Source organism: Balearica regulorum, chromosome 4 (assembly GCF_011004875.1).
Source record: "Balearica regulorum gibbericeps isolate bBalReg1 chromosome 4, bBalReg1.pri, whole genome shotgun sequence".
In the NCBI taxonomy this organism is placed as follows: domain Eukaryota; kingdom Metazoa; phylum Chordata; class Aves; order Gruiformes; family Gruidae; genus Balearica; species Balearica regulorum.
This window is the reverse complement of record NC_046187.1, coordinates 62,080,009-62,105,648: the sequence shown is the minus strand read 5'-3', so window position 1 is coordinate 62,105,648 and position 25,640 is coordinate 62,080,009.

Sequence of the window (25,640 nt, the reverse complement as noted above, 5' to 3'; positions counted from 1 at the left end):
TACCTATCTGGAAAAATGGGAATTAAAATAGAACACACCTTTTTGGTGTCTCCCAATACCTGTCTAGTACTGTTTCTGCATGCTAACAAGGCTATTTGTTATTAGTTAGTTATGGGTACCTCGAAAGGTAGGAGGGGCTGTGCTTTAAAAAGTCCTGTGCTGCATCTCTTAATTAAAAAATAAAGTGTAGACAGTTGTCCTTGTTGTAGCATATGCAGTGACTTAACATAGTCTGGCTTCGTGCCAATCCCTTAAATGCCTAACGGCCAAGTTAAATCCCTAAATTCCTTTAAAAATCAGGACTGGTGTGTATGGATCCGCACACAAGATATGCCATAGCAGTGGAAGTGTTTGGATTTATAAAAATAAGCTACTGACTGGTGAGTACCTACACACATGGCTCATTAGGTAGCACATGCGAGGTAGCTACTGTGCAGTGATAGTGGAGTCAGCTCGCTGGCACCGTGTGGTAAGGGCGTGCTCAAGGGCAGATTTTGTGAAATACCTAGTGTACCATAAATCCACACCCTACCTTATCTTACAGCAACTCGTTTAGGTAGTGGTGTCTTCATATCTTTCTATCAAGCAGAACTGTTTTTGGTAAAAGAACAACCTGAACCTTCTTTTTGATATAATTTTAATGGGCACATGGAGACTACGTGCAGGAAAAAATGCTCAAGTTTTGTTGGATGATGTAAATCTGCATTGATTCTGGTTGTTTCTGGGTTCACCAGAACTGACTGGATGTTTCGTGTGTCTGTGAGAGGTTCTGCACACAAGGCAAGTACCTCTGAAAACCTGGGCTTCGATCAGGAGTGTTTTCCTGAGAATGGGACTGAAGCCTTTGGGCATGTGCTGCTGTTGTTATGAGTACATCTGAGATGTATGTGGACCTGATGCATTCTTACAACAGATTGGTGTAGATTTTGGTGAAAGAAATGATTTTTCTTGCCTCCGAATAAAAAATTGCCTGCCTTCAACCCACTAGCAGTGGTGACCATGCACACGTTGTAGGGTTGGTCTGTATATGCAGAGTGGCCCTTGATAAAGGATTTCTAGATATTTGATAGCCTCATTGGAGCAGCAGCTACCTAACATCCAGAAAACACAGAGAAGTGGCCAAACCAAATACCTAGAGGGGAAGAAGAGGGTCTGTGTAGGAAGAAACCCTTAGAAGTTTGGTTGTACTTCTTCATGACTGCTGATAACTTGCATGTTTTAGTACATAAAATACTACAATTATTTTAAAGGTCCAGGTGTTTGGCACATCCATTACTTTCTCAAAGTCAAACTTTAACTTTGTACCAGGTGACAGAAACCATGGAAGGTTGTTGATACTGTCCTTTTTCCTTTATGTCATTTCTATTTCAGCTGAAGACTGTATTTGTGACTTAAGGTTTCTGATTAAACCTGTACTTTCCCATTTCTGACTATTTGTGATGTGATGCTAAAGGAATATTACCATGCCTTCTTGGCTAGTCCTTCAGTTGTTAGAGCCAGCTAGGAATAGCTCTGGGATGGTTAAGAATGTGAGAGCCCCACTGGAGAAGGCAGAAGTATTTTTCTCTTTGAGAAGATGAAGCTGTTTAAGGAGGAGCCATGAGATCCATTATTTTGTATGAAATGGTAGGGGCAGGGGAAAAGGAGGAATTATATTGTGAAGTTTGATTTCAGAAACCTTCTGTGGGTTTACTGTGCTGCTGGGGGAGCATGTGGCTGGAGTGAGTAGCCCTTAAGAAGCCAGCTCTATCTGTTACTGTTATTACTTAGATATTTTGACTACACAGAATTGCTTTTTCTTTTTTCCCTCTGCTTGTTTAGGCTACACTTGTTCTGTCTGCCTTCAGCGTGTATATTTACTACCCTGTGTTCAAAGTGATCTCTTTGTAGTGATTGCTTAGAAGTCAGTTTCTAAGAATACTCCACCTATTCAAATTGTTTGCAATAATAACAATGGAGAGCAAATACAGAAAATGAGACCACAGATTAGGTGGATTTGTTTTTAAATTAAATGAGTGGAAAATATTTACAGGATTCATTGTTCTCTAACTGTAAGAGCTGCTATTGAATTCCTGATTGTCTTCATCTTAAGTAAACATTTATTTCTGAGAGCCTTCAAGCAATGTGGTTTTGGGTTGTTTTTTTTTTTATCAGATGCACACTTCAAATGCCAGTGTCTTCTGCTTAATGACCTGCCGGAGGCCTCGTTACGTTTTATTGACCTAATCGTTATGTTCGGGAATCTCTGATATGAAGGTGTGTAGGTCAGCCAGTGCCAGTAATCTTGTCCCATGCTTTGACCATTTGGTGTTCATCCCAAAACTGCTTTGAGCAAGTGTACTTTGGTTACTAATAACTTCATTTGGCCTATTTAAACCTGTGCTGTCTTCATTTGTGCAGTCTGAAATGCTGTGGCTGTAGTATTGGCGCTTCAGAAATACAGGTTTACTGCTCCTTCACAGCTTGTCCTAAAATGACTCTTCAGCATAGAAACTTATCACAATTGGTTGTAGCGGTAGTTCTGATACACCTGTGATGTTCTGAAAGGAAATATAGGGAGAAACTAATGTGTTTTATCAGACCAACAGATGTAGCTGGAAAAAAGCAGAGGTGCTTTAAGGAAGAAAACTGCTGCTTCAGTCTCTGAAAGTTTGTTTGTTACAGCAAATAATTGGTTGAAAAACCCCAAAACATTACTTCTCTCTAAAAACTTGTTTGGTCTGCCTTTCAAAAAAACTTAATGACCATCTCCTGAGGTCATTATAATCTACTCCTTTGCTCAAATAGTTGCTCTAACTGAGAGTGGGGTTTGTCTGAACTCAGCAGATCAAGAGGGGGGAATGATTGTACCTCCGTATGGATTCAATGAAATGGCAGAGTTGCTGTGAATGTTTCATTAACATCATGTTCCTTAAATTTGCGTCTGATTCAGCTATTTGGTTGCTGCCTCAAGATGCTTTTCAGAAGACACCTGAAAGAACTCAAAGTAAAGTGGTGTAATACATTCTAGAACAGATAAACTAGAACTAGTGGGGCTGTGGGAGTCCAGAGATGAGAATAGAGACCTTACTCCTTATTTCTTTTCTTTCACTTGCACGGGGCTTTGCATTCTAAGCCATGGCGTGAGGTCTGCTCTTTTTTTTCCAGAGCAATTGCTACGTTTCCATAGTCTGTGTGAGCAAAGCTACCTTGGAAATAAGCACTGGTCAGGTGCAAAGAGAGAGAGGCAAGCCAGTTTTGCCGTTGCAGAAATCCCACTATGTTGCTGCTCTTTCTCCTCGTCTCGTTTGCCTTATATTGCCAGTGTAGCTGGAAGAATAAAGCATCCTTCAGCTCCATCTCTTTGCTGCCCCCAAAAAAAGAAAGATTTGAAAAATAATGCTGGACTCATTCTGCCATCCTTTCCTGCCAGGATTAGTGGATAGTGTGTACTGAAAGATAGTTTGGACCAAAGCAAATGGGAAGCGGGTAGCTAAATACTGGTTAGAGAGCTGACCCATCACTCAGTACTAGAATACCACTGAATTTTAGACTTAATATGTAGACTCATCCAGTACAACTTTCTGACTGCAGTCAAATGTGATTTCTGGGGTAGATTAATGATTCCTCTGTTAGAAATTCCTAAATTAAAAATATAAGTAGCTTTTCTATAATCAGGAAAAACAGGCTAATTGCCAGAACTGTTTCAAGGGGAAGGATTTGATTGTTCACCATTCCAATAGCTTTAGCTTTTTAAGATAATGTTAAAATCTCTCTTAATTGCTTTCTAAGCTTTTTAGGTTACTGTATTTATTCATTTAGTCATCTTCTATATAAATATATTTCAAAATAAGGTGATTACAGAAGATTTTTCTTCCTTTCCTGATAGCAACAATAGGGGACCTCAGCCTCCTTGTAAGGCTTGTTTTGAAAATATCTAATAATTATAGGATGAATGAGTGATTTGTATTGCTTATTTATGATGCCTCATCTGGATTTGCTCTTGCCTGTGAAGCTTCATTTGGACCTAAATTAATTAGATGACTCTAATTAAAGGAAGCCCTTTGATTTGAGAGTAGGAAAGCATGTTCACATGAAGGCTACACCCTCTTTTTTATCTGACAGCATCCTTGAATGTTAGCAGCATATAATAATTAGGTGTGTCAAGTTATGAGTTGATTCATCTTCTTTAAGTGGTCCCAGGGGAAGAGGCGGAGGACGACTGTTCTCCAGGGGAGGCTGCAGACAGTAAGATGCATAATGTTTCTCATGTGAGTATCCTCAATTCCTTAGAATACATAACTGCTAATATTTAAGTTCTTCAGCTCTGCAATGTCCCTGAAGTGCAGGCACGGAGGAGGCAAACGCTGCTAAAGTAAAAGGCAAGAGAGTGAGCAACAGCACATGCGTGAAAGTAGCGTAGCTGTTTTGGAGAAGTAGACCAAAATTAATTCATTTTTTAGAGGTAAAACCAAAATCTTCAGCACATGAGGCAGCACAACGCTTGTGTCCCTTCTGCCTGTTTTGTATAGTTTACTGTGTGTGTTTCAGCAAGTGTAGACACTTTAGTCTCTCCTGTAACTGATAAAAGTAATCAGTGTCCTTTCCTGTATGGAGCCCCAAACACCACAAGCTTTATGAATTATTTGTTCTAGGGGTGATTTTCCAGAGTTGCTAAGCACTGTTGATCCAGTGTTGAATTCATGATCAAAACTAACAATGTTCTTTAGCTCTGGTTTTGGGTTGCAATCCACCTATGTGTGGGTGCCAGTGCATCCTGAAAAAAAGCTGCTATTAATTATAAAGAAGACTCAAAATCAAAGCCATGGCCTTAGTTCCCTAGATTCTGTAATAGCATCCAGAAGTGGCTAACCTTTCTTAGGATGTTTTAGCAGCTTTCTGGTACGTGTGACACAGCCCAAGCACAAAACTTTGTTCAGATTCCTGTGTCTGGACCAATGCTCCGTGGTCGTCTCCTTACACCTGATTTGATTTCAGCAGCTCCGGCACCAGAGAAAGAGTAGGGGCTTCAAGTGTGTGGGAGGGTTGATGGCAAGGTCCTACCTACAAGGTAAAAGAGCTTTGCTTCTGAAGAAAAGGGCGCTGCAAATAAGAGTAATTTTTTTTTTCTTTTTTTTCTGGCTCTTCTGGGAAGGAAGCCGCTGTGCGTTATCCCATACTTCGAGGTCTCAGTCCAAAGTAACTTGACTGGAGTGCGGGATGTCACAGGAAAGAAATTACTACAAATTCCTAATTAAGTTTCCATTTGTTTTATTTGCTGTTACAAGGAATCTGCTGCTGGAAATACATATCCTAACCCAGCTGTTTCCCTTGAGGGAATTTTTTTTTAAATGGTTTTTTATGACAGCTTTCACAATATTACCCTAATTTAATATATAAATAAAAGCTTGTAAACTTCATCACTGGAAGAAGATAGTTAAATATGGAAAAATTCACAGATAATTTTACTGATGTTTTGAACCTGTAAGTGCTGTGAGATGAGCAAATGGTGCAGGATGAAGCCATGTATCTAGAATATCAGTATTTTTGCCATTAAATAAGAAGATCAGACCCCAGAACAGAAACTAAGTCAAATAATATCTTCGACATGAGGTCAGGGTTCAGTCCAGATAATTCAGTGTGATGATAAGGTGTAGGCACTAGTTAACAGTCATAAAGTAGACACAGGTTGTCATCTAGGGAGTTCCTTCCTGCCCACAAAGCAAAACTAGCAACTTATCTTTTTTTTAAGATGTTAACCCCAAAACCAGTAAGGGAACACTGAAAGGTGACATAGAATTAATCATCAAGAAGTTTTATCAATATTAAGGCCACTTACACTGAGAAGAAGGTATTAAATGAAAATTACATTGTAATGCTAATTGTAAAATTGATGGAGGGAGGAGATGGGACCCAACCTTCCCTCCTCCTCTAACTTGCCTTAGAAAATTTCAGAACTTGGCCCACACCTGGCTGACACGTTGGTGCTGTAAAACTTGTGTTCCTGGCTCCAGCTAATGGGATGTCTGGGAAATCTCAGGTGAGGAAGGCAAAAGCATCTCAGAAGGTATCCAAAGAGCAGCTGGGTTGCATTCTACACTTGTGATACTTTTGTTTTCAGTCTGCTACCCTGACCTGAAATCTTCCTAAATAAGCTTTTGTTTGTTTTGTCTTTAGGATCATTTGGTACCATAGGTGACAAGGACTCTTAGGGCGATATCAACAAAATTTTGGGGGATGCAGATCTGAAAAAAAAAAAAAAAAAGGAAAAATGAGATGTATTCAGACACCCCTGTGAGAGGGCTATGGTCAGGTAAGCATGGGGAACACAAGTCTTGAGGCAGTTTTAGATCATAGCACAAAGGACAACACTGGGGTAGACCACAACCGAATGCCTCTCCTGCAAAGGACAGACAGGAGAGTGACTCCCCATTGCTCTGGGGGAAACCTTAAACCGTCGCCTGAGGGGCTTTGCGTAAGGAAAGGCATTCTAAATATTGGCGTAAGCAGGGGAGGAACTTTCCTAAGTTAGGAAATACAACTTGCAATTTTACAGGGCATCCTGAAAAAATGAATGCCTTCTTTGAGGGGAGTGCATGATCCTCATCTGGTTTTGGCATAAACATATCAGTGCAGGTTAGTGTGTAAATACTTCTTTATGGTTGCTGCATGTTTGGTTTTTTTTCCTTCCTGAAAGATAACAATCTGGATGTGCAGCTATCAAGCTGTCTTTCACAAAGAATACTTGCACATGTATATGTAAGCATGTGCGTAGCAAAAAGAATTTGATTCACATCCAAAAAAATAAATCACTTTGTTGTCAACACTGTTTGCCTGCCAGATATAAGTTATAAATCCTAAGCATAGCAGGAAAACTGGGTCCTCAAACTGTCATTGTATGGTCTTAAAAAAGGCTGTTTTTTTCCCCTGAATGCAAGTGAAATGGTTTCTTCTGCAAGTGAAACATTTTTATGTAATATCCACGCTCTCAAGCACAAATAAGAGTTATTAGAAGACAGGTCTACAGTCAGTTGATATATTCAAAGGGGCCAGTCTTTGCTGATGTAAACTGATCTGAGAACAGGTTGCCAGCAAGGTGCAGCCCTGTCCTCCTCCCCCTGCACTGGCTGTATGTTCTTACCCTGTAGCTAGATGTTCATAGCTGCTGGTGGCCAGACCAGAAAGACAATCAATAAATTCATCAAGCTAATGTCTAATTGTCTGGTTCCAGGTGATCTCCTCTGAGCTCAACTTCATCTTTGATGGTAAACAGTGATTTAGAAGTGCTTTCCTACTCTGATAACTATATTTAATTAATTATTACACCAATTAAATTAATAAGCAGATTTGATTAATTACACTTTTCTGTAATTCTAATATTTTTCTAAGATTAAAATAATGAGGAAAAAATGTTCCTTGTTGAAGTCAACTGTCTGGCATTATCTCTCATGACAAACCAACTCCCGAAATACACTTAATGAGTTACACAGCTTCCTTAACCAGGCTAGATGAATCGTTAGATAATGTTCGTGGTTCTTGTTTACTATTTTTCAAATTCTGTGTTCTCGCTTGCTATAATAAGCATTAGTTTAATAAACAGCATTATACTTAGGTTAAAAACCACCACTCGAACTCAAAGATCAGAAAGTGATGTACAAAACCCCTCAAGTTTCTTGTAACAGATCCATAACTGCTTCTGGGCTAGGTGGTGGTTAATAACACGATACAAACTCCTAACTCCTGCAGGCACTCCCATTCAAAGCAAGTGTGCTGCTGCTTAAAATAGAAAGTAGCAGTGTAGCTTGGACACAGGGAAAGGCTGAAAAGGCTCCTGGGTTGCATCCCAGGGGTTGAAGATAAGTGTGTGCTTGGTGGCACGGACTCGATTGCTCCTTCATCTCCTCCCTCTCCCCAAGTTGGTCACGTCTCTCCCCACCTCTCCAATCTGAGCCTGACTCAGCCCTGTCCTTGTGCATCCTGGTTGCTTTGTTATCTCCTCTGCTCTCTTTAGGTATCTTCTACCGGTCTCTTTCTCCAGCCAGGCCCAGATGTCCCCCTGAGCTCACTATGGAACTCACTTCCCAAGCTCTTTGAGCTTCCTGCCTGCAAACCTCTTCCCCTCCCCAGACACCACTCTCCTTTCTGGGGGGACCTTGTCCTGTCCCCCATCACTGCCCCAATATCTTTTCCCCATTTTGCTTGTTTACCTGGTTCCTATTGCACCTAACTGCCCTTCTTCCTAATCTTTCCCTCCCTCTCAAGTGTAATTTCTTTCCTCAGTCTCCTCCTCCATTCAGAGCTTCGCTGTTTCCCGGCTCTGTCGCACACATACCAGCCTTACCAGTACTCCTTCTCAGATCTGTCTCCCTTCTTGCTCATCCTAGACCATTCATTGATTTCTAAACCCTAATCTCCTTATCTAGCCAACCCTGATGACCAGCTATGACTGCACCTCCTCACTATTAGATAATCAATTCTTGCCAGACTCCAATCTGTTTCCTCTCCCAATCTGTTGTTTCTACACACCTTTCTTCAGGTTAAATGCACTCCCTGCCCCCGTGGTGGGCAGTGCCACCGAGGCCACCGCAGGCGTAGGAGACCAGGCTTACCCGGTCCCAGCTCCAGCGCTGGTTCCACCTGGCATCGCTCCTGCCGCTTTGGGCTGACGTGTCCTTTGCAATGCTGGAGCACAGAGTCCGGAGCTGTGCTGAGGTGGAGCCGGCTCTCATGACTTTAAGTATAAAACCTGTTACTGCTTTGTATTCTTGGTATTTATAAGGGCTTTTGTGTTGTTCTGCTCTCTTTGGGAGTGCTTATGGTTACTGTAAGCATAGCAGTACTCTCATCTACTGCAGACTGTACCTGTTCTATCAAGCTTCAAAAATAGGCTACATTGGTTTTAAACATGGCAAGGAAAGACTAGCTGGAGTTGTCAGTGGAGATTTTGACACCTGTTTCAGAAGGGCTCAGATTTGTCTCACAATGACCATGGCTTTTTATTCCCGTGCTCGTAACACTCAAAGCACAACACGCTGCAGCTATCTCCGTAGGTACCCTGGGGGTGCGCTTCTCAAGCAATTAACTGAAACCATAAAAAGCCCGCAGCAAGTACTCAGAAGTCAAAATACAGCCATGTAAGCCTGCACGTGTAAAACTTATGCTGCTTCTTGTTTATTTGTAAGTCTTTATTATATAGCATACCATTTCTCAACACGCTATCAGGTCAGGTTTTTTCCCCGGGTTTTTTGGGAGCTGGGCTCGGTGATCCTTGTGAGGCCCTTCCGACTCGAGATACTCTATGAAATCGAAGTGCAGCTTGTAAGACTGATGGTGAATGAATTCAGCTCTGTAGTAGCTCTGATTTGATTTTTTTTTTTATACTGTATATAAAGTTTTGGGGAAGTCACATACAAAACCAGTCATCAAAGCATTGGAGAAGCTCTCTAACATGAGACACTACTTTTATTTTGCAAATGAGCCTAACTTTAAAAAAATTATAAAATCGTAAGACCTTCTCTACCCTTAGCACTTCAGTGGCGTGGAAATTGTAGCTATAATTTGTTTGCCCTTGAGATTCTAGGAGGAATTTTTGAAGGTGAAGAGAAAAAAATCCAGGTCAAAGACCTGTAGGACACTAATATAAAGTGGAGAAGAGTGGCAGAGGACTCGGAAAGGCAAACACCATTTATCAGAACTGTAAGAGAATTAGAAGAAAAAGCAGAAGGCTGGCAGTGAAGCAAAAGGAAGGCAGCGTACTAAGCACAAGAGTGCAAGCGCCTGTGTCAAAGGAAGGTGAGGATGCAGCACCTGGGCTGAGGTCGTTGCAAACTTTGGCAAGACAGGTTTCATGGAATTAAATATTGCATTATACCTGAAAGTCACCTCGCATGAGAGAGGGTGTGGCCCCATACCTTTTGTTTGGTAAGTATACACATATCAGCAACAAGTTTGAGAAATCCTGCCAGCCTTTCACAAACCTGGGGGTGCAGCTCTGGCAGCGTGGGGCCTTTACCAATCCTTTGCCTGCTCACCCATCACGGGGATGAAGGTGGATGGCTGTTCCACTCTGTGTGGCGGGGATTTGTTGGTCTCTCCCACTGCAATGTCTGGAGGTGTGTGGTGCTTGGCAGGTGTTGTGCAGGGAGCCCGGGTACCTGCCTGAGGCTGTGCCAGTAGGTGCCAAGCTGCAGCACCCATGGGTCTCCAGCCACACCACCCTCCTGCATGGGGGCACCTTCCGTACCCTTTGTCTCTTCTGGGGCATCTGTGCGTAACCTGGCACTCGTCACTAGTAAACTCCTTTCTGTTTTTATTTATGTAAACACTTTCTGTAAAGAACAAAGAATGAAAGACCAAATACAGTAACAAAAAAAAGATGCTTGGTCGTCACCTGTGTATTTCCCGAAATGTGTTGTCAAGCAGAGGGGCTGCACTGTCTCCATGGCCACAATATCGACCTGCTGTCTCTGGTAGGAATAATGTAGTGCATCTCTGGTGACGTTATCGCCGAGGGATGGTGAACAGAGCTGGCTGTGAACAAGGTTTACGTGATTCGGCTGGTTGCTTGTTGGGAAGTCAGGCTGTTGACCAACAGGCAGCATAGCTGGTGTCAGTTAGTGGCAGGTGATGCGGTTTCAAATATAAACAGACGATGGAGATGAATTAAAATTTTACCAGCTAAGGAAAAAGTATGTTAGTACATGTACTGTTTTGCAGCCACTGCTGTCATAGTCTTCAAAGTAAATACATGACCACGATTAATTAAAATTTTACTTGATGTGGGAAAGGTCTGGTAGTAGGAATGTGCAAGGTAAATAATGGAGGAGAAACCATAGAACAAAACAAATAGACATAGAAATTATTCTTTATTTTTTGCAGTGGTTTTTCTTCCACATGATAGCATAATTTATATTTCTTATCTGTGAATGTCTATTTTCAATTTTAAACCCATTTAAATTTATCTTCTAATTATAAACATGCCAGGATGAATACAGAAAATGAAAAATGGATCTGTGCATGGATTTGCCTATAGCAGTCAGTTCTGAAGTAAAAAATTATCCTGGAAAAATTACTTGCTCTGCCCTTAAAATCCTTTCTTTTAAACTCAAAAGCAAATTTTTCAGTTTGGCAAGTCAGCGGACACAATTTTATGTATGCTTAAGCTAGAACTTGAATAGTACCAGTTATTTAATTTTATTGCATGAAGAAAAATATTCAAGATCTTAAGGATGGACAGAGAGACACTTGGAATACAGTTCACGTTTTGAACTGTGAGGATCATTTACCTTGGAAACAGTTAATTCAGGGATGTATTGGCTTTCTCATCATCTGGTCTCTTTAAACCAAGACTAAGTATTTTCTGTAAGCTAGATGCTTCAACTTAATCTAAAATCGTGGTTTTGATGCAAAGTCAAATTCAGAAAGTGCAGTTGTGCAAATCAGAGGAGATAATAAATAATCACTCCCTCTTATATCTACACAAAAGTTTTCCTCAGTTGCTTTTATAGAGCACTATCTACGTTTTCTTGAATGTATTTCAAGGATATAGTGTATGTTCTCAGGTACTGAAACCATTACAATTCTCATCACAATTAGGCAAGGTACGGCAGCCGCAGTCTCTGGTTTGGAGGAGAAAGCATGAGCGGATAGCAGTCTCCGACCTATTAAAGTAATGCCAGTGCCATTGCTTCTTTCTCTACCAGGGACAAATCACCTAAATATGCTTTGCTTGTTCTCCCTCCCCGAGTTTTACTAGGGGAGTCTTTCCTCTTGTCTTTCTGGAGCAAATCCAGGTCTGTAAATGGAAAATGCATCCATTAGATTCTGCTATTTATGTTGAGAAAGCTTTTCTATAGGCCAGGTGATTTAAATAGGTCTACTGTAGTGAGAAAGGTGCTGCTTGCTGTGAGTGAGGACACGAAAATGCAGCCCTTTCCTTGCCCTCTTACCTGCAATGTGTGTTATGCAAACCAGCGCTCACTGGTTTGTACTGTCTCGATTTTCCAAAATAAGCCCTGTTCTTTAGACATCCCCAGCATGTGGTGCTAAATGGGTCAGTGTTGTGGATACCTGCAGTTCTGGGTGTTACGCAGCTATAAAACTCGGTGTTCATTTTTTATTGTTCCCTAAGTTATTTCTTGCAAAGGCTGTTTTATCCAGAGCCACCTCTCTGGATATTGCTTTCTTTTTGGTTGCAAAGGCAGAAGCTTCAGCTCTTCCCTGAGAAGTCAGTGGGTGGTGAGCCTGCATTACTGCTGGAGAACTATGCCTTTTGATCACTGGCCCAGAATCGAGATACTTGGGTCCTATTATATGCCAGCTTGTGCCTGCACATGTCTGGTCAAGGCATAGTACTCGCAAACTTCACAGGGGGTGTTATTCATTTACTTGGATTTACTCTTTCCATAGTGCATAATCTTACTAGAACCAGGCTGGGGTGTTCTATTGTCTGTTTGACTTTCCTTTCATTGTAGGAATGTGACTCTGCTTGTTTTGTTCATATTCAGAGAAGCATGTTGTTGGTGCTAAAAGTAGTAACGAATAACCATGACTACAAAGCCAAAGAAAACAGAGGGAGAATCTGGGAACCCTGAATATGTAAGTCTTCAAGTCTGGCTGGCGTTTGTTTGGCCTTTTTATTTGGATTTTTTTATTTGGAATCAAACGAAACTTGGATAGATAGGTTTGCAGCTAAGCTGACTTTATCTGAAAGGCTAACAAGCTTTTCAAACAAACCACATTTTTTTTTTTTTTTAGTTGGATCATAAAGCTGTCTTCTCAGGTACTTTGCAGGAATGAAGCAATGTGAAATGTTCAAGAGAGGCTTAGCCCACAGAATTTGACATTTTCAGAGACCAGAAAAAATCTAGGCTTCTCAGCTTCTTTGTCTATCTTATCTGCGGTTCATTGCCACCCCAGCTGGAGACATTTGGTCATTCAGATACTGCAAAATAGAAGAAAAGTAGAACTGATATAAAAAAATTGTATTCTGGCAGACCTTTTTCATATTGTTTTCCTGTTCTGTGAAATGGGAGGATCCATTGACATCACTTTTCTACTTATTTATTTGCATCTGTATTTCAGCTCCATCTGCTTTGTTTGCTATGAGGCTATTAGCACAGAGGCTAAAATACAAGGGCAAAGCCCTCTGAACACGAGTGTCAGAAATTATGGAGAAAATTTATTACCTGTGTTTGGTGAAAAGTCAATAGCAGGGCTACAGGGCCACAGAAAAGGAGAGGGACGGCTCTGCAGGGGTTTTGTGCTGAAGTGCAAGCAAATGTATGGAGCCTAGATTTTAGTATTTAACACCACCAGTACCTCAAAGATTAAGCCTCTCTCGTCAGCTAATTATGAGCACCCACTATGTTTCTTTCAAAACCGCACACCTGCAAAGTGTGACTCTGGAGTCCTGGGGCCCATGCGGCAGAGGTGTGGAGAACTCTACCTCACGGCCTGCAGCCCCATCCATGCCTCTCCTCGTACAAGGCTAGCTTCTGGGTTTGTTCTTTTTTAAAAATGGAACTATTTTTATTATGCCATATGTACATTATTGTTGTTACGCTGTTTTATTATAGATTTTTGACTGTACTCAGAGACATGAAGACTGCTGGTCATCAACCATACAAACAGCTATGAGAATAAGAGACACTGAAGAAAGACCCCGAAATATGGGATGTTGTGGTTCCTCATGTGTGCCTGTAACTTGGCTGCTTTGGCCAGAAGAGGAGCGTTTGTTACAGTAAAATGAAGCCCTTGGTAATGTCAAAACCAGTCTCATTAGATGTCTGTGGAATTTGGGCTTCTGATTCACAGTGGACAGGTCAGCACCAACCACTGGAAGATGGCACAAGAAAGACTTGTAGTAGTGCCAACCCAAGTTCGTCTATTCACAAAGAGTGCCTCTGCACAGGACTGCGTGCTTGGGTCCACAAGTGAGGTAAGTTGCGTTAGAGAAACGCTGCACGCTATCACATAGGACCCGGCAGTTCACACACTGCTTAGCACTTGGCACGGCACCACTTCATCCCTCTGAATTCTGCTCCCTCAGAGGTGTCTGTGCTCTGTTTCGGCAGTTCATGGAGACCAACGTAAGCAAGCAAGGCGCCTGAGACACACACCGCTGTTCAACAAGATGTGGTCCTTGGCACTTTCACTGTAATCTCCTGAAGCACTTTTTCTTACAGTCCGGCTTGCTTTAGATATAAGACTAGTTCTGTGGAAGTCAGGGAGCCCATTTGAAAAGTCTGAGCAGGATGAAGCTTTTAGTGAATAAACTTGGACGAAAAAAAAGGGGTCTGGCATTAATTATTATTAAGAGAGAAAACCACAGATAGATAACTCTTGCCCATTTCCTTCCCGTTTTTGTAGATGCAAATGAGTCATGTTTGTATTGAATTCTCTGAAACTTCCATCAAACACTGGCCAGCACTTCCTCACCCAGAAGCTGCCAACACCCCTTCCACCGATGTCAATGGAGTGGTACGGTTGGTTTCTGATTTTGGCGATTTGGCATAGTATAAATACAGCATAGTTATGAATGTAGCACAAGTCTAAAAGAAATCAATAATGAGATTTTTGAATGTGAATAAATAGGCTAAAGACACACGTTTGGAATTGGGTGTCATATATTGCATGACTATACATTTTTATATGCTTACAGGTGGGGCAACAAATTCTCATAGCTAGGCCTACGTACATTAATATTTCTTAATCAGCACTGTGGCATACAAAGTTGGTAAAAGCATCTGTTTAAAGTCTTAGTGTTACTTCTGGAATAACTGAAACTGCTTTAGAATACATGTTGAATTTTAACAGTAGTTAAAATAAGCATAAAAGAAGTTTCCAACGTACACATGGATCCAGAGCAATAGGCATAGCTCCTAGGAGCACAAAGCTGATGCAACCTCTTTCAGGCTCTTTTAGAAATACCAGAAAGACACTACAGAAAATCCAATCTGGAAACTTGAGCTAATAGGAATGGTGAAGCTGGACTACTCTTTATATCGAACTATTATGCTATTAGCCTGTTATGCCATTAGTCTGTTAAGATTTTATTTTTTTAACCTAAAAAGTTCCACTACTGCGGAAAGATGAAAACAGTAGAGTTAGACAAGACATGCATATTTTAGGGTGTCTTTATTTTAAACCCAGTCTTCCTGTCACCTGTTTGAAGTCAAGCAATATTGCTTAGGTTTAGCTTGGTTTTGGATCTTGATTGTACAGAGATGTAATCCCCCAAGTACTTAAAAGGGAAAGAAGAGCTTCTTAACTCCTTCTGCTGCACCACATGTTTTATGGAATTAGCTATTTTTCTGAGAATGACATCTCTTCATTGGTAGGAAACATCTAATTTAGCCTTCCCCCCCCCTTTTTTTCTTTTTTGGCTTGCAATCATAGAGCATTGGTTTGTAATCTCCTCATACCTTGCGTGCTGTTTGTCACTAGAGGCAAAGCTGAGGTTTCTGTAGCGTGTACAATCAACAGTTGAGCAACAGAGAATCTTTCCTTTGTCGTGCTTTGCATGCCATTAGGTTTGGGGCACTGTTATTTGCTTCCTTCTTGTGAGTTGGACATAAATTAGAGTTTCTGAATATTTAGTATGTTTAAATATCCCATGACATTTCTTTCCTGAGCTGTGTAATTCAAAAGTCAACACCCAATCTTTCTTCACCCCGGTGATAACTGCTGATGTTTGTAAAGCACTGTGCATCGTCCTAGCTGAGCTCTCCAAGACAGATGAGGGTGGTACAATGCACCAATGCGTCTGCAGTGCAACGGCACCTGAAGAGTATTGCTGCTGTAGGATGGCACTACCTCCAGTCTAATTGCAATGTCCTCTCTGCAGCACTACTTAGGTGATGTTGTTACACTATTTCAGATCTGGAGCTGGTTTGGCAGTAGGTCAGCAAACCAAAACACTGACTGGATTGGGCACATAAATGTATCTCAGATCCCTGCAAAGGTCATTGGTAGACAGCAAGCTCAGACTGTGGTCGAGCCTACATCATAACTGGAAACATGGTGGGGTTTTTCCCTCCCATTTTCTTCTTCTTCTTGAGGGATCATCCCTTAGATATTCATAGTGCTTTGCTTCTCTTGTGTTCTGGCCTTACCCTGCTGCCTTCTCTCAGGAAGCCCTGTCTTCCCAAGGAGAAGAAACTGCTGCTATGTCTAAAGTCTTCAAGTCCTTCAACTTAGTCCAGTGGACCAGAAAGATGCTTATTACTGCCTTCTGGGAGCTCAAGATACCCCCACCAGTCAGCAGGGGTCACAGTGTACTGATTCAGTTCAGAAAATAAGTTTAGGGAAAGAGTTCGAATGAGCAAATGTTTGTAGGCTGCCTCTTCAAATAGCAGAGAAAAAAGCTGGTTTTGCAGGAGTACTGTGGTATGTTGCTACCTTCTGAACACCTTCTGGAAGAGCAGGTCTCTGTCGATTGTAATTGACTGGAGATTAGCAAGAGTAACCTTGTGAGGCTAAAGCTAGCTATCTCAGTGCCTCTCTTGGTTACCAGTTCTCAGGTTTTTTACATCTAATTTGTGTCTAATAACAATTGTAACAAGCATTCAGCCATGTGCTCTTCTGCAATTCCCAATTGTTTCTGTCTTCTTTCTGAATGACAAATACTCTTGTTATGCCTTTCTATCTCCTCCATCTTCCAAATTATCCTCAAGACTTTCTGCAGGGAAGGTATATGTTGTCAGAACAAATCCTACGTGATAAGAAACCCGTAATTCTTTTGGCCTGAGCACATTCAATGTAAACCTATATAAAGAACTGGCCTAATACCAGTACTTGAAGGTAGACTGGGCCAGGCTGATGCCAGACTGATGCAGATGGAATGCTTCCAGCACCTCCGTGTATTGCTTTGTGCTTATATAGCTTTCTTATCCATAGGTTGAGAGGAGTCTTCCTCCTAAGTGAAATACACATGTCAAGAATTTGTAAGGATGTATTTATTTTTATTTATATTTTTTTTTAGACTATGACAAGATAGTGACTATTGTGCTAGTGTTCATTTCACTGAGCTTAGCCTCCGAAGAGACCACTGGTAGTCCAGGCTGCCTACAGTTAACAGAAAGCAGATCAATTATAGGTAAAGTGTTTCATGAAAAGAAATGAAACAGCTTTTGGAGGTATCCATGTTTATGCAGTGACTAGAAAGGAACCTCAGTGTTTCTCTTGCTCCGGTGGCCAGTCTTTGCATCCAGGAGGATGAGAGAAAAGATGAGGACAAGGAACCAGCTCAAGAGAACTGTGAGAATGCAACTTAACACCTCTGTAGTTAGGTCCTCTTCAAATAAGGACTGAATTATGAAAAGTAGTTAGCAGTAGCTTTACCTTCCAAGTAAAATCCTACTTTTAAAGTGGGTATTCAACATGTGTTTCCATGTAACAAAGTCCTTTATTTCTGCTCTATGGAGTGGAAGTTTCTAGGAGATGATTTCCAGTATTGAAAGGACTGGCTCAAAGCTTGCCCTCTTTCTCTCTTCAGATCAACATTTTTCAAATTTTCAAGAACTGATTTTACTTTATCTCATTGACTAGCATTTGGAAGAATATCAGATTTAGAAATATCTTTTTCTTCTTCTCCAGTGGGAATAAGGGATTTACAGAGAAGCTGCATTTTTTAAACAGAGGAAGTTAAGATCAGCACTAGAAAGGTCATGTACTTTCTTGTTGGTCTTTATCACTAGAAATGCCAGCTTTTAATAATGCCATTAAACTCTGCAGATCTCTGAGTTCTTTGATGATACTCATCACATCCATAAGTACTTTTTACCTCTTCTTAGCAATTGCTTGTTATTGTTATAAACAGTCACTGTTAGATCTAATCAGATTTAAACATCTGAATCATATGAATGTAAAAGCGGTCGTGTTGAGAAAAGGGAATTTTAACGTGAATTAATGCTCAAAGAAAGGTGGAATTATCTTACAGTTTGTCTGTGTATCTGGAATATATGGCAAGCAACAGCATGAGGGAGGTGTTTCCATGGAAGCATCTCATAAAAGTGTTGTCCTCAAATTACTCCTATGAGTCAGTACATGAGACATGTTTAAGGAAATGATCAAAATTGGAAACTCTGTTTTGCACATCTGTTTGTTTTGGGTTTTTTTAAAGCATGTTAAGCTTTGTATTTAACTACATTCTTCATGTGGTACTATAATTATTATCTACACCCTCTATCTTTTCTCTCTCCTCCTTCCCTTCTTTGAACTTCTAACTTTTAAACTTTCATTTATTATGACCTTTATGCTTTGTTTGCCTATAAATGATCATTTTCTTTTTAAATTTCCTGAGCTTTGCTGTGACTTGCTATTATTAGGATGCAAAATTTCTTTCCCACATAGGCCCTCAATTCTTTTTGCATCCAAGAGTGATGCACATCCAATATAGGCAACAATAAAAAGGCTATTGTTTTCTCTATTTTCTGACCACTAGGTGAATAGAAGATACACATTTCTAATCTTATCATGTTTCCTTTGTAGTCTTACTCACCAGACAATTGGTACTTGGTGTTAAGCATAAAAATTTTGATATGCTGTTTGCTATTGAAAATTTCAGTCATTTCTCATTGTATGAAGGGTACCTGCATTAGATGATTCTTCAGGCCCCTGCCAGATGGCTGCCTCTGCTCCAAAGCCAGCTCTGCTGCTGAGTTGCTCAGATTATCAACTCCTAATCTGTTCAAGTGAAAATGAGCTCAAGTAGCTCTTGATCCCAGCAATTGCTATTCAAATGACCGTGTCCACAGGTGTATGCATGGAATAGTTGTGGTTGGAAGAGGATGTACAGTCAAGCCTTACTGGGAGTTACTCATGAACTAAACTTTCTGGGCTCACATCTCACAAACCTTCCCTCTTGTTTGGACAACAGTCCAATTCCCAGTCCAAGAAACATTTCCTTCAGCAGTTTATCATTAAAAAATGTATGAATCACAAAGAGTTTTGACAAATCAACATTCCCTAGAAATGGAAGGTCCCAAACACCTCCAACTCTAACCTCCTTTCCTGACTCCTTGGAGTTTTAGGTAATGCTTCAGAAAGGCTCCCATTTCTCTTGAAGTGCTCAAATGACAAATCCCTGAATATATGGCCAGTGAGACACTGGAGTATTATGTTGTTACATCAAGCTGGGATGAGTGGCTTGACATATCTAATTTCTGCTCCAAGTTCCTGATTACCTTTATATACACTATTGTTGAATAGAGGCCCATGTTTACTGTACTGGACTTCTACAAAATATAAGTAATAAATTATACAAACTGTTTGACTCAAATGTAAGAAACTCACATTGAAAGGACTTAAAGGTGGAGGATGGTAGAGTGGCATCCTCCTTTGCCAGGGTCCCTGAGATCTGTAGTGCTGGTTCTCCTACTCAGTGGTTTCTGTATGGGACAAGGCTCACATTGCACCAGCCAGCCTCACCAAGCCTTACCATCTCAGGAAAGGTGGTAAGGCTTTCCTGTGAGCTTTTCCAGCTTCTGGTTTTGTACTCTAGGGCTATGGAGTGGTTTCCTCCTCCTCCGAGGCTTCCTCTGACCTGGCCTTTTCATCCCAGGGTGGGCACAGGAGACCTACCACTGCAAGTGTAACAGCCATCCTGAGCTGGCTCTGTTTGCTCGTGTCCTTGGCTGTGAGCAGTAGTCCTGGACTCAGCAGGTACCGGCACGAGCTGTTGTGACTTGGCACCAGATGAAGGCTGAACCAGATGAAGGCTATGCCAGCTGCTCTGCATGACACACTAAATAAAATGTCTCTGCTGTCAAGTAGGAAAATATTTACTGTGATGACTGAAAGCGTCCCCCGTTTTGTTTCTCAGGCATTTTTGACACACTGCTTTGCATGCAACTGCATTTGGTGAATAAGGGTTTCCAGCAAGTTCCCATGCTGCACGTGCAATCCTAGATACAGTGTGCTCTTGCATGTTATTGTTTGATGTAACAGCAGCTGAGGTGACGACACACTCTTATAAGGCAGTTATAACCTCCAAGATCCACCTTAAAAAAAAAAAAAAGAGTTTTAAAAAGTGATATTACGTTCAAAAGGCTGATAAGTGTAAAACAGAACAAATCCTCTGCACAACCCTTTTCTGGTTGTGGAAATGATAGGTGTGTGTTTGGCCTTTAAATAGCAGATAATTTGTCTTTGCTTATAGACCTAGCACAGGGAGGATCCACTCCATGATGGGCTTTAGTGGATTTGTCAAATGTTGCCTAAATGGTTTCTTCCCTTCTTTACCAGTAAAAGAAATTTGGCGGTGTGGGTATCTGTGTCTCCTGTTGATCACCAAGTCAACAGTGCATCTTAGAGGGCAAAAAAGAAAAAGACTACTCTCCTTAGAGAAAATGTAGGGCAGCTATTAGGGCCAGAGGTGTGGGACTATATGGACCACATCTGAGATGGTAGCAAGAGTTGCAATGAGCTACCGAGGCTGGTTACTTGTGAGCCAAAATTCTGAAATAATTGGCAGAGGGAACTGTCTGCCAGTCCAAGAGAGAGACAACAGGGCTGGAAATACTGAGTGTAGCCTGTTATCCATGTAGGAAGGGAGAAAACAGTGATCACAATGATGCAGATGTGTTGCAGGGTGCAAGATCTCAGCACAATTTTTAACACAAGAATAATTAACATATGGAGGCTGATAAAAAAGAAAGTCACATGCATGTAGGTTGTGCTAACCCACAAATCTTTTTAACAAAACTATTTATTTTCCAGGCCTGCTGAATTCCTTACCTGTGTTCCTGTGAAACAGTGAGTATATTATCAGAACAGAAATAGCATCTAAATCTGGAGGAGAAGCATTACTGTGAGAAGTGTGACGTTGGTGAAGAGCTATCTGACAAATGTATATCAGTCAATTAGCATTGACAAAGTTCAGAATATCATACCGAAAAAACTTGAGGACTGCAATACTAAAAATCAGTCTAAATGTATATGAAATACAAAATGGGTGGATGGCAAGAATATTAGCAGTCAACTGTTGCTTGCATTAGATGGAGAAGCAAGTCTAGGGAGAGTAGCTTACCTAGCCAATTCTGTCTCCCTGATCTTCTGTAGCACTGAAGGAGTCATCTTCCAAGGCTAGAAACTCCACTGTAAATCTAATGCCATATTTTAACTTGTTCAATCTCAAGCTGAGGCTAAAATTCCTTTAGTGAGGCTCGTTCCACCTGCCAGAATTAATACTATGGAAGAAATGGCCTTAGAATCCAGATTGTCCTAATTCAGAACAGAAGAAAATAAAGAAAAGGTGGAGCCGTATCTTGCAAACATTTCTTACAATCCCAAGCCCACAAAAACCTTTGCATTTTCCTATCTGTGAACAGTTGTACTGTATCACCGGGATCTGTGGACTAGACAAAGCATCAGTGTGTTATGCCTTGCACCTCCAGGTCTGTGAACTTTCTTTCCTTCTGGCCAGTTGTAAACTCTTCGGGGAGGGTGAGATCTGCATGTTTCACCCCGTGTGTTAGAGCTGGTGAACATTTCTGCATGGCAACAAATTACAGCACCGCTGGATCTGCTGGTGGCCGAGAGCAAGGACCAGCTCACACATTAACAGGTGCGACTGTGCAAAGAACTCCTCACCCCTCGTCCCCCTTCCCTCCCTCTGTGCGTGCCTGTCCTGGCAAACCACAGCCAAGCTGTCAGACACTGTTTGTGTGGCTCAGCGGCACTGCTGTGCCATTGCCCAGCCCTGCCACCTCTTCCTCATCACTGAGCTGTGAACCCCCGGGTTGTTCCCAGAGGATGGTTCAGCGTTGCAGGCGCTGGCACGTTACACCAGGACAGCTGCATGGGGCGAGCAGCCCCGACGTGCTGGGTCGCTCCCACATCCCACAGAGCAGCAGCCGCCCGCTGCCCCTGAAGCGCTGTGAGCCCCGCGGCTGCTCCTGCCTGCCATCAATTCATCTCTTCCGCCAGTGTCGGAGAGCTGCGGGCTGCTGTGGTCAGCCCACCCTGGGACCTGGTGCCGTGTGGCGTGGCTGCCTGCCCGGGCAGAGGAGGAGGAAGGTGTTTGGTGGGGGGATGCTCTGCATTGATGGCGGTCTGGGGGTCCAGCTCAGAGCAGAGCGTCCTGCTAGGGCAGGAAGGTTTCCAGCATTTCCTTACAGCTTGTGTAAGCCCAAATGTTGTCTCCAGCAGCGGCAGCGCAAGCTGGGGTGCTGTGTGCAGCCTGACCCGGTGACCGAGGGGCCACAGGGAGTCAGAGGGAACTGCTCCGCGGGTAGAGGCAACCTGATGCTGTCGCCTGGCTGAGAGGTGACGCATTTCGAACAACTCAGCAGAAAGTTTTTCAGCTTTCTCAAGCTGGCCACCCCAATGTTCCTGTGCTTACTGGCACAGATAAAACCGCCACTAAACTACTTCTTTTAAGAAAGCACTTTCAAGTAGAGAAAGTTCTCAGGAATGGTTGTTCAAAACGGGCATCTCCCTGTCCTCCCCTTCAAAGAATGATTTTAAGCTCAGGATCGCCTGACATCTGGAAAGTTTAAAACAAAGATTGCAAAAGAGAGACTTGTTGGTATTTCATCTATGCTATGGTATCTATCCCAGGCATCATTAACTTGTCCTTCACCAGGAATTACTCTTTAACCATTTGCATCTCTCTTAATCTTACATCTTCAACATGCTGTAACATATTAATTCCCTTTAATGCGAAACGCGCTATACAAACACTAGATGTTATTATTATACTATTATCAGGCATAATTAGCCTTATGTATTTTGTTTACAGAATACATCGAAGGTGCTGGACACTGTTGTATATGCCTCCTGAACAGATTGTGCTGGTTTTGCATTAATACCACTTATGGCCTGCTTTAATCTTCAAAGTGCAAAAGCAGTAGCTGAATCTGCCCAGCTAGTAAAAACTACACCTTTCAGAAAGTGGTGGGACTAATACACCAAGAAGCAGTGACTTTCCAGAGGAAATATCAGTAAGTCAGTAAGAGACACACAATAATGTGCTTGATTACAAATAAATGTCTCGTAGGAGCTATTTCTTCTCTCTCATATTACCCTTTGCTGTGATGGTTTGTGGTCTTCATCTCCGTAATATCCTGCTACGTAAGAGTGCTTCATTTTTGAAGTGCATAATGTATCACAGTCATGAAAGACAAACTGCAACTGGTAACAGCATTTATGTGGACTTCTATGAGTAAAAGGGGAGGGAGTTGGATCAAGTCCTGTGCGCTTGTTTGGTATGTGCAATCACACTGTAAATGCCACCAGAAACCTTGACAACTTGCTGCATTCCCATTTTCCAGGGCTTGTACTTCCTCATGCTACTTATTCGTTCATGAGAAATAGCCACGTGTTTCCCAAGGCACCACATCTAGAAACTGATGCTCGATTGCCCCCGGGCCTTGGTGTAGCTGTCGGAGCGTGCATTGAGCATCCTCGCGGGAGCCAGGGCAGGTCCGGGGCTGCAGCCTGGGGCAGCGAGCACAGGCTGGTGGCTCCTTCCTCCCCGCGTCCCCAGCACCGCTCGTCCGGGCAGGATGCGGTTCCCAGCGACTGCCTCGGACAGGCTTTCATCCCAGGGGAGGTGTGCCCTGTTGTCCTTAATGCACCTGGACTGGAAAAAGTCCTGGTTGTTATTCCTGACACTAAGTTTCAGTGAAAAGAATAACTACAAGCATGGAACAATTAAATCTGATCAAGGGCTTCAGTGTTTTGAAAAAAACATACGTAATAGTTAATCTGAAACGTCTGTTTTGAAATACCTCTGAATATCCCAGGCTCTATATTTAATCCTCTTTTGTTTTATTTAATTATATTTTTCAAATATAGCAGCTCTACGGACTTTTTTCAAGCTCATGTAGTAACAAAACAAAGTGCTACTGTGGTATATGGCATGTGAAAAGCCTGGCTGTGACTAACAGGGAAGAAGGCTAATGATCATACGTCAAATCTTATTTCCTGTAACCAGTAACAGTTTATGAGGCCTGTGGAGACTAAGCCGATAAATAAATAGCATGGTGTGGGGATCAAGGACAGCACGTAACGTATTTGTAAATGGGCAATACATAATTTATTGAAATTAGCATAAAGTTACAGTTTTACAACTCTGTGAGTTTTGAGTTACACATCAGCTGTAACAGAGACACCTCTTTAAATCTTAATATATGCAAAATGACACTTGTTACCTTCAGGTTAAAAAAGAAAGTCCTTCCAGTACAATTAAGAAGCAATTCTTGTCTTCTCACTGCACTAATTTATGCTTGTTACTTTGACAAAGAAACAATTTTCGCGTAATGGAAGTCTTATTTTTGTGATATTGTCATTTTATTGATACTGGAACAATTTTAATGAAAGTGCATTAACTGAGTAATGGATTGTTCAGACTATGCTCCTACAGAGTGATAGAGATATTTAGCAAGACTCAAAAGCAACACCTTAATTAGGTCATATTATGCCAGGAATTTTATGCTCATCAATAAGTATAATATTTGGGCTTAAGTTTGGAGAGGCTTTAGAGAGCAGCCAAACTATATATCCAGAGGTTTATCAACTGATTTGTTTTAGAGAGCTAAAATTATATTTTCCTATGGAGAGGAAATGTTCATAATCATTTTAATAGTTAACAACATCCACCTTTTACAGCAAGAAGATGGTTTCTGCTGCAGTATTACCTCTTTGGACTTCAGTGATCAGCCAAAGTTTGGAACTGCTAGCTTTAGGAAAAAAAGTTAATGTTGGAGTCAGGTATCCTGGAAGTATCCCTCTGTATTTCCAAGAAATGTTCAAATTCCTGGTCCATGAATTCAGCTTAAGAATAGGACAGAGAATATTTTGCTGTGATTTGATTTTTAAATCGCTCAGTTACTTTCCTCTGCCTCACTGCTTGAAGCATCTTTCTGCCAACACTGAGCCCAAAGGTTCAGAGATATATTCAATGCCTTTGAGTTCTCCTTTGTGTGTACCCAAATGAAAGGAAGTTGTAAAGAGACATAACTGCAGTAAGATCACTTGCATCACTTTCTGTTCTTTAATGGAAACAGGCAAAAGTATTTGTGTAAAAGGATGAACTGTAAACAATTAAAAAGCAGCTACTGTCTGCATGCTTTGGTCCATATGATGTCTTACATATGTGTGTGTAAGTTCTTCTAAGTCAGAAGGAACTGTAATTATGTGTCTGTGGCAGCTTTTAATTTTCAATAGTTTACAAGAAGCTATGCTGTTAATAGATGGAGACCACCTTCTTATCCCAGCGCAGTCACTCATTACATGATTCTTAAAGATGAGCTCCTGAAGTCTATAGAAAGTCCACAAGAGTAGAATTATGTTCAAGAAAAGAAGCATTACATTTCTCCATGTGTAATTTGTTGTGACGACTGAGGACCAACATCCAATTTAAACTGCAAGGAGCCTGGGGATGGTTCCTGTACCATTTACAGTGTCATCTTTCCAAGAATAAAATTGTCCAAAACCATCCACAGTTTTTACAGATGACAGTAGGACTAGACCAAAACAGTGTATGTGGCACAGACGTCACTGGGAGAAGTTGCTGTGACTGAAGGAGAAAATTTTTCTGATGTGTGGCACAGAGAGGTCTCCTAATTGCAAGATCACACAACTATGCAGCAAAACTAGTTTGCCTAATGCAGTAAGAAAATTACTGTAGTGCTCACTCTGGAAAGGGTCATCCT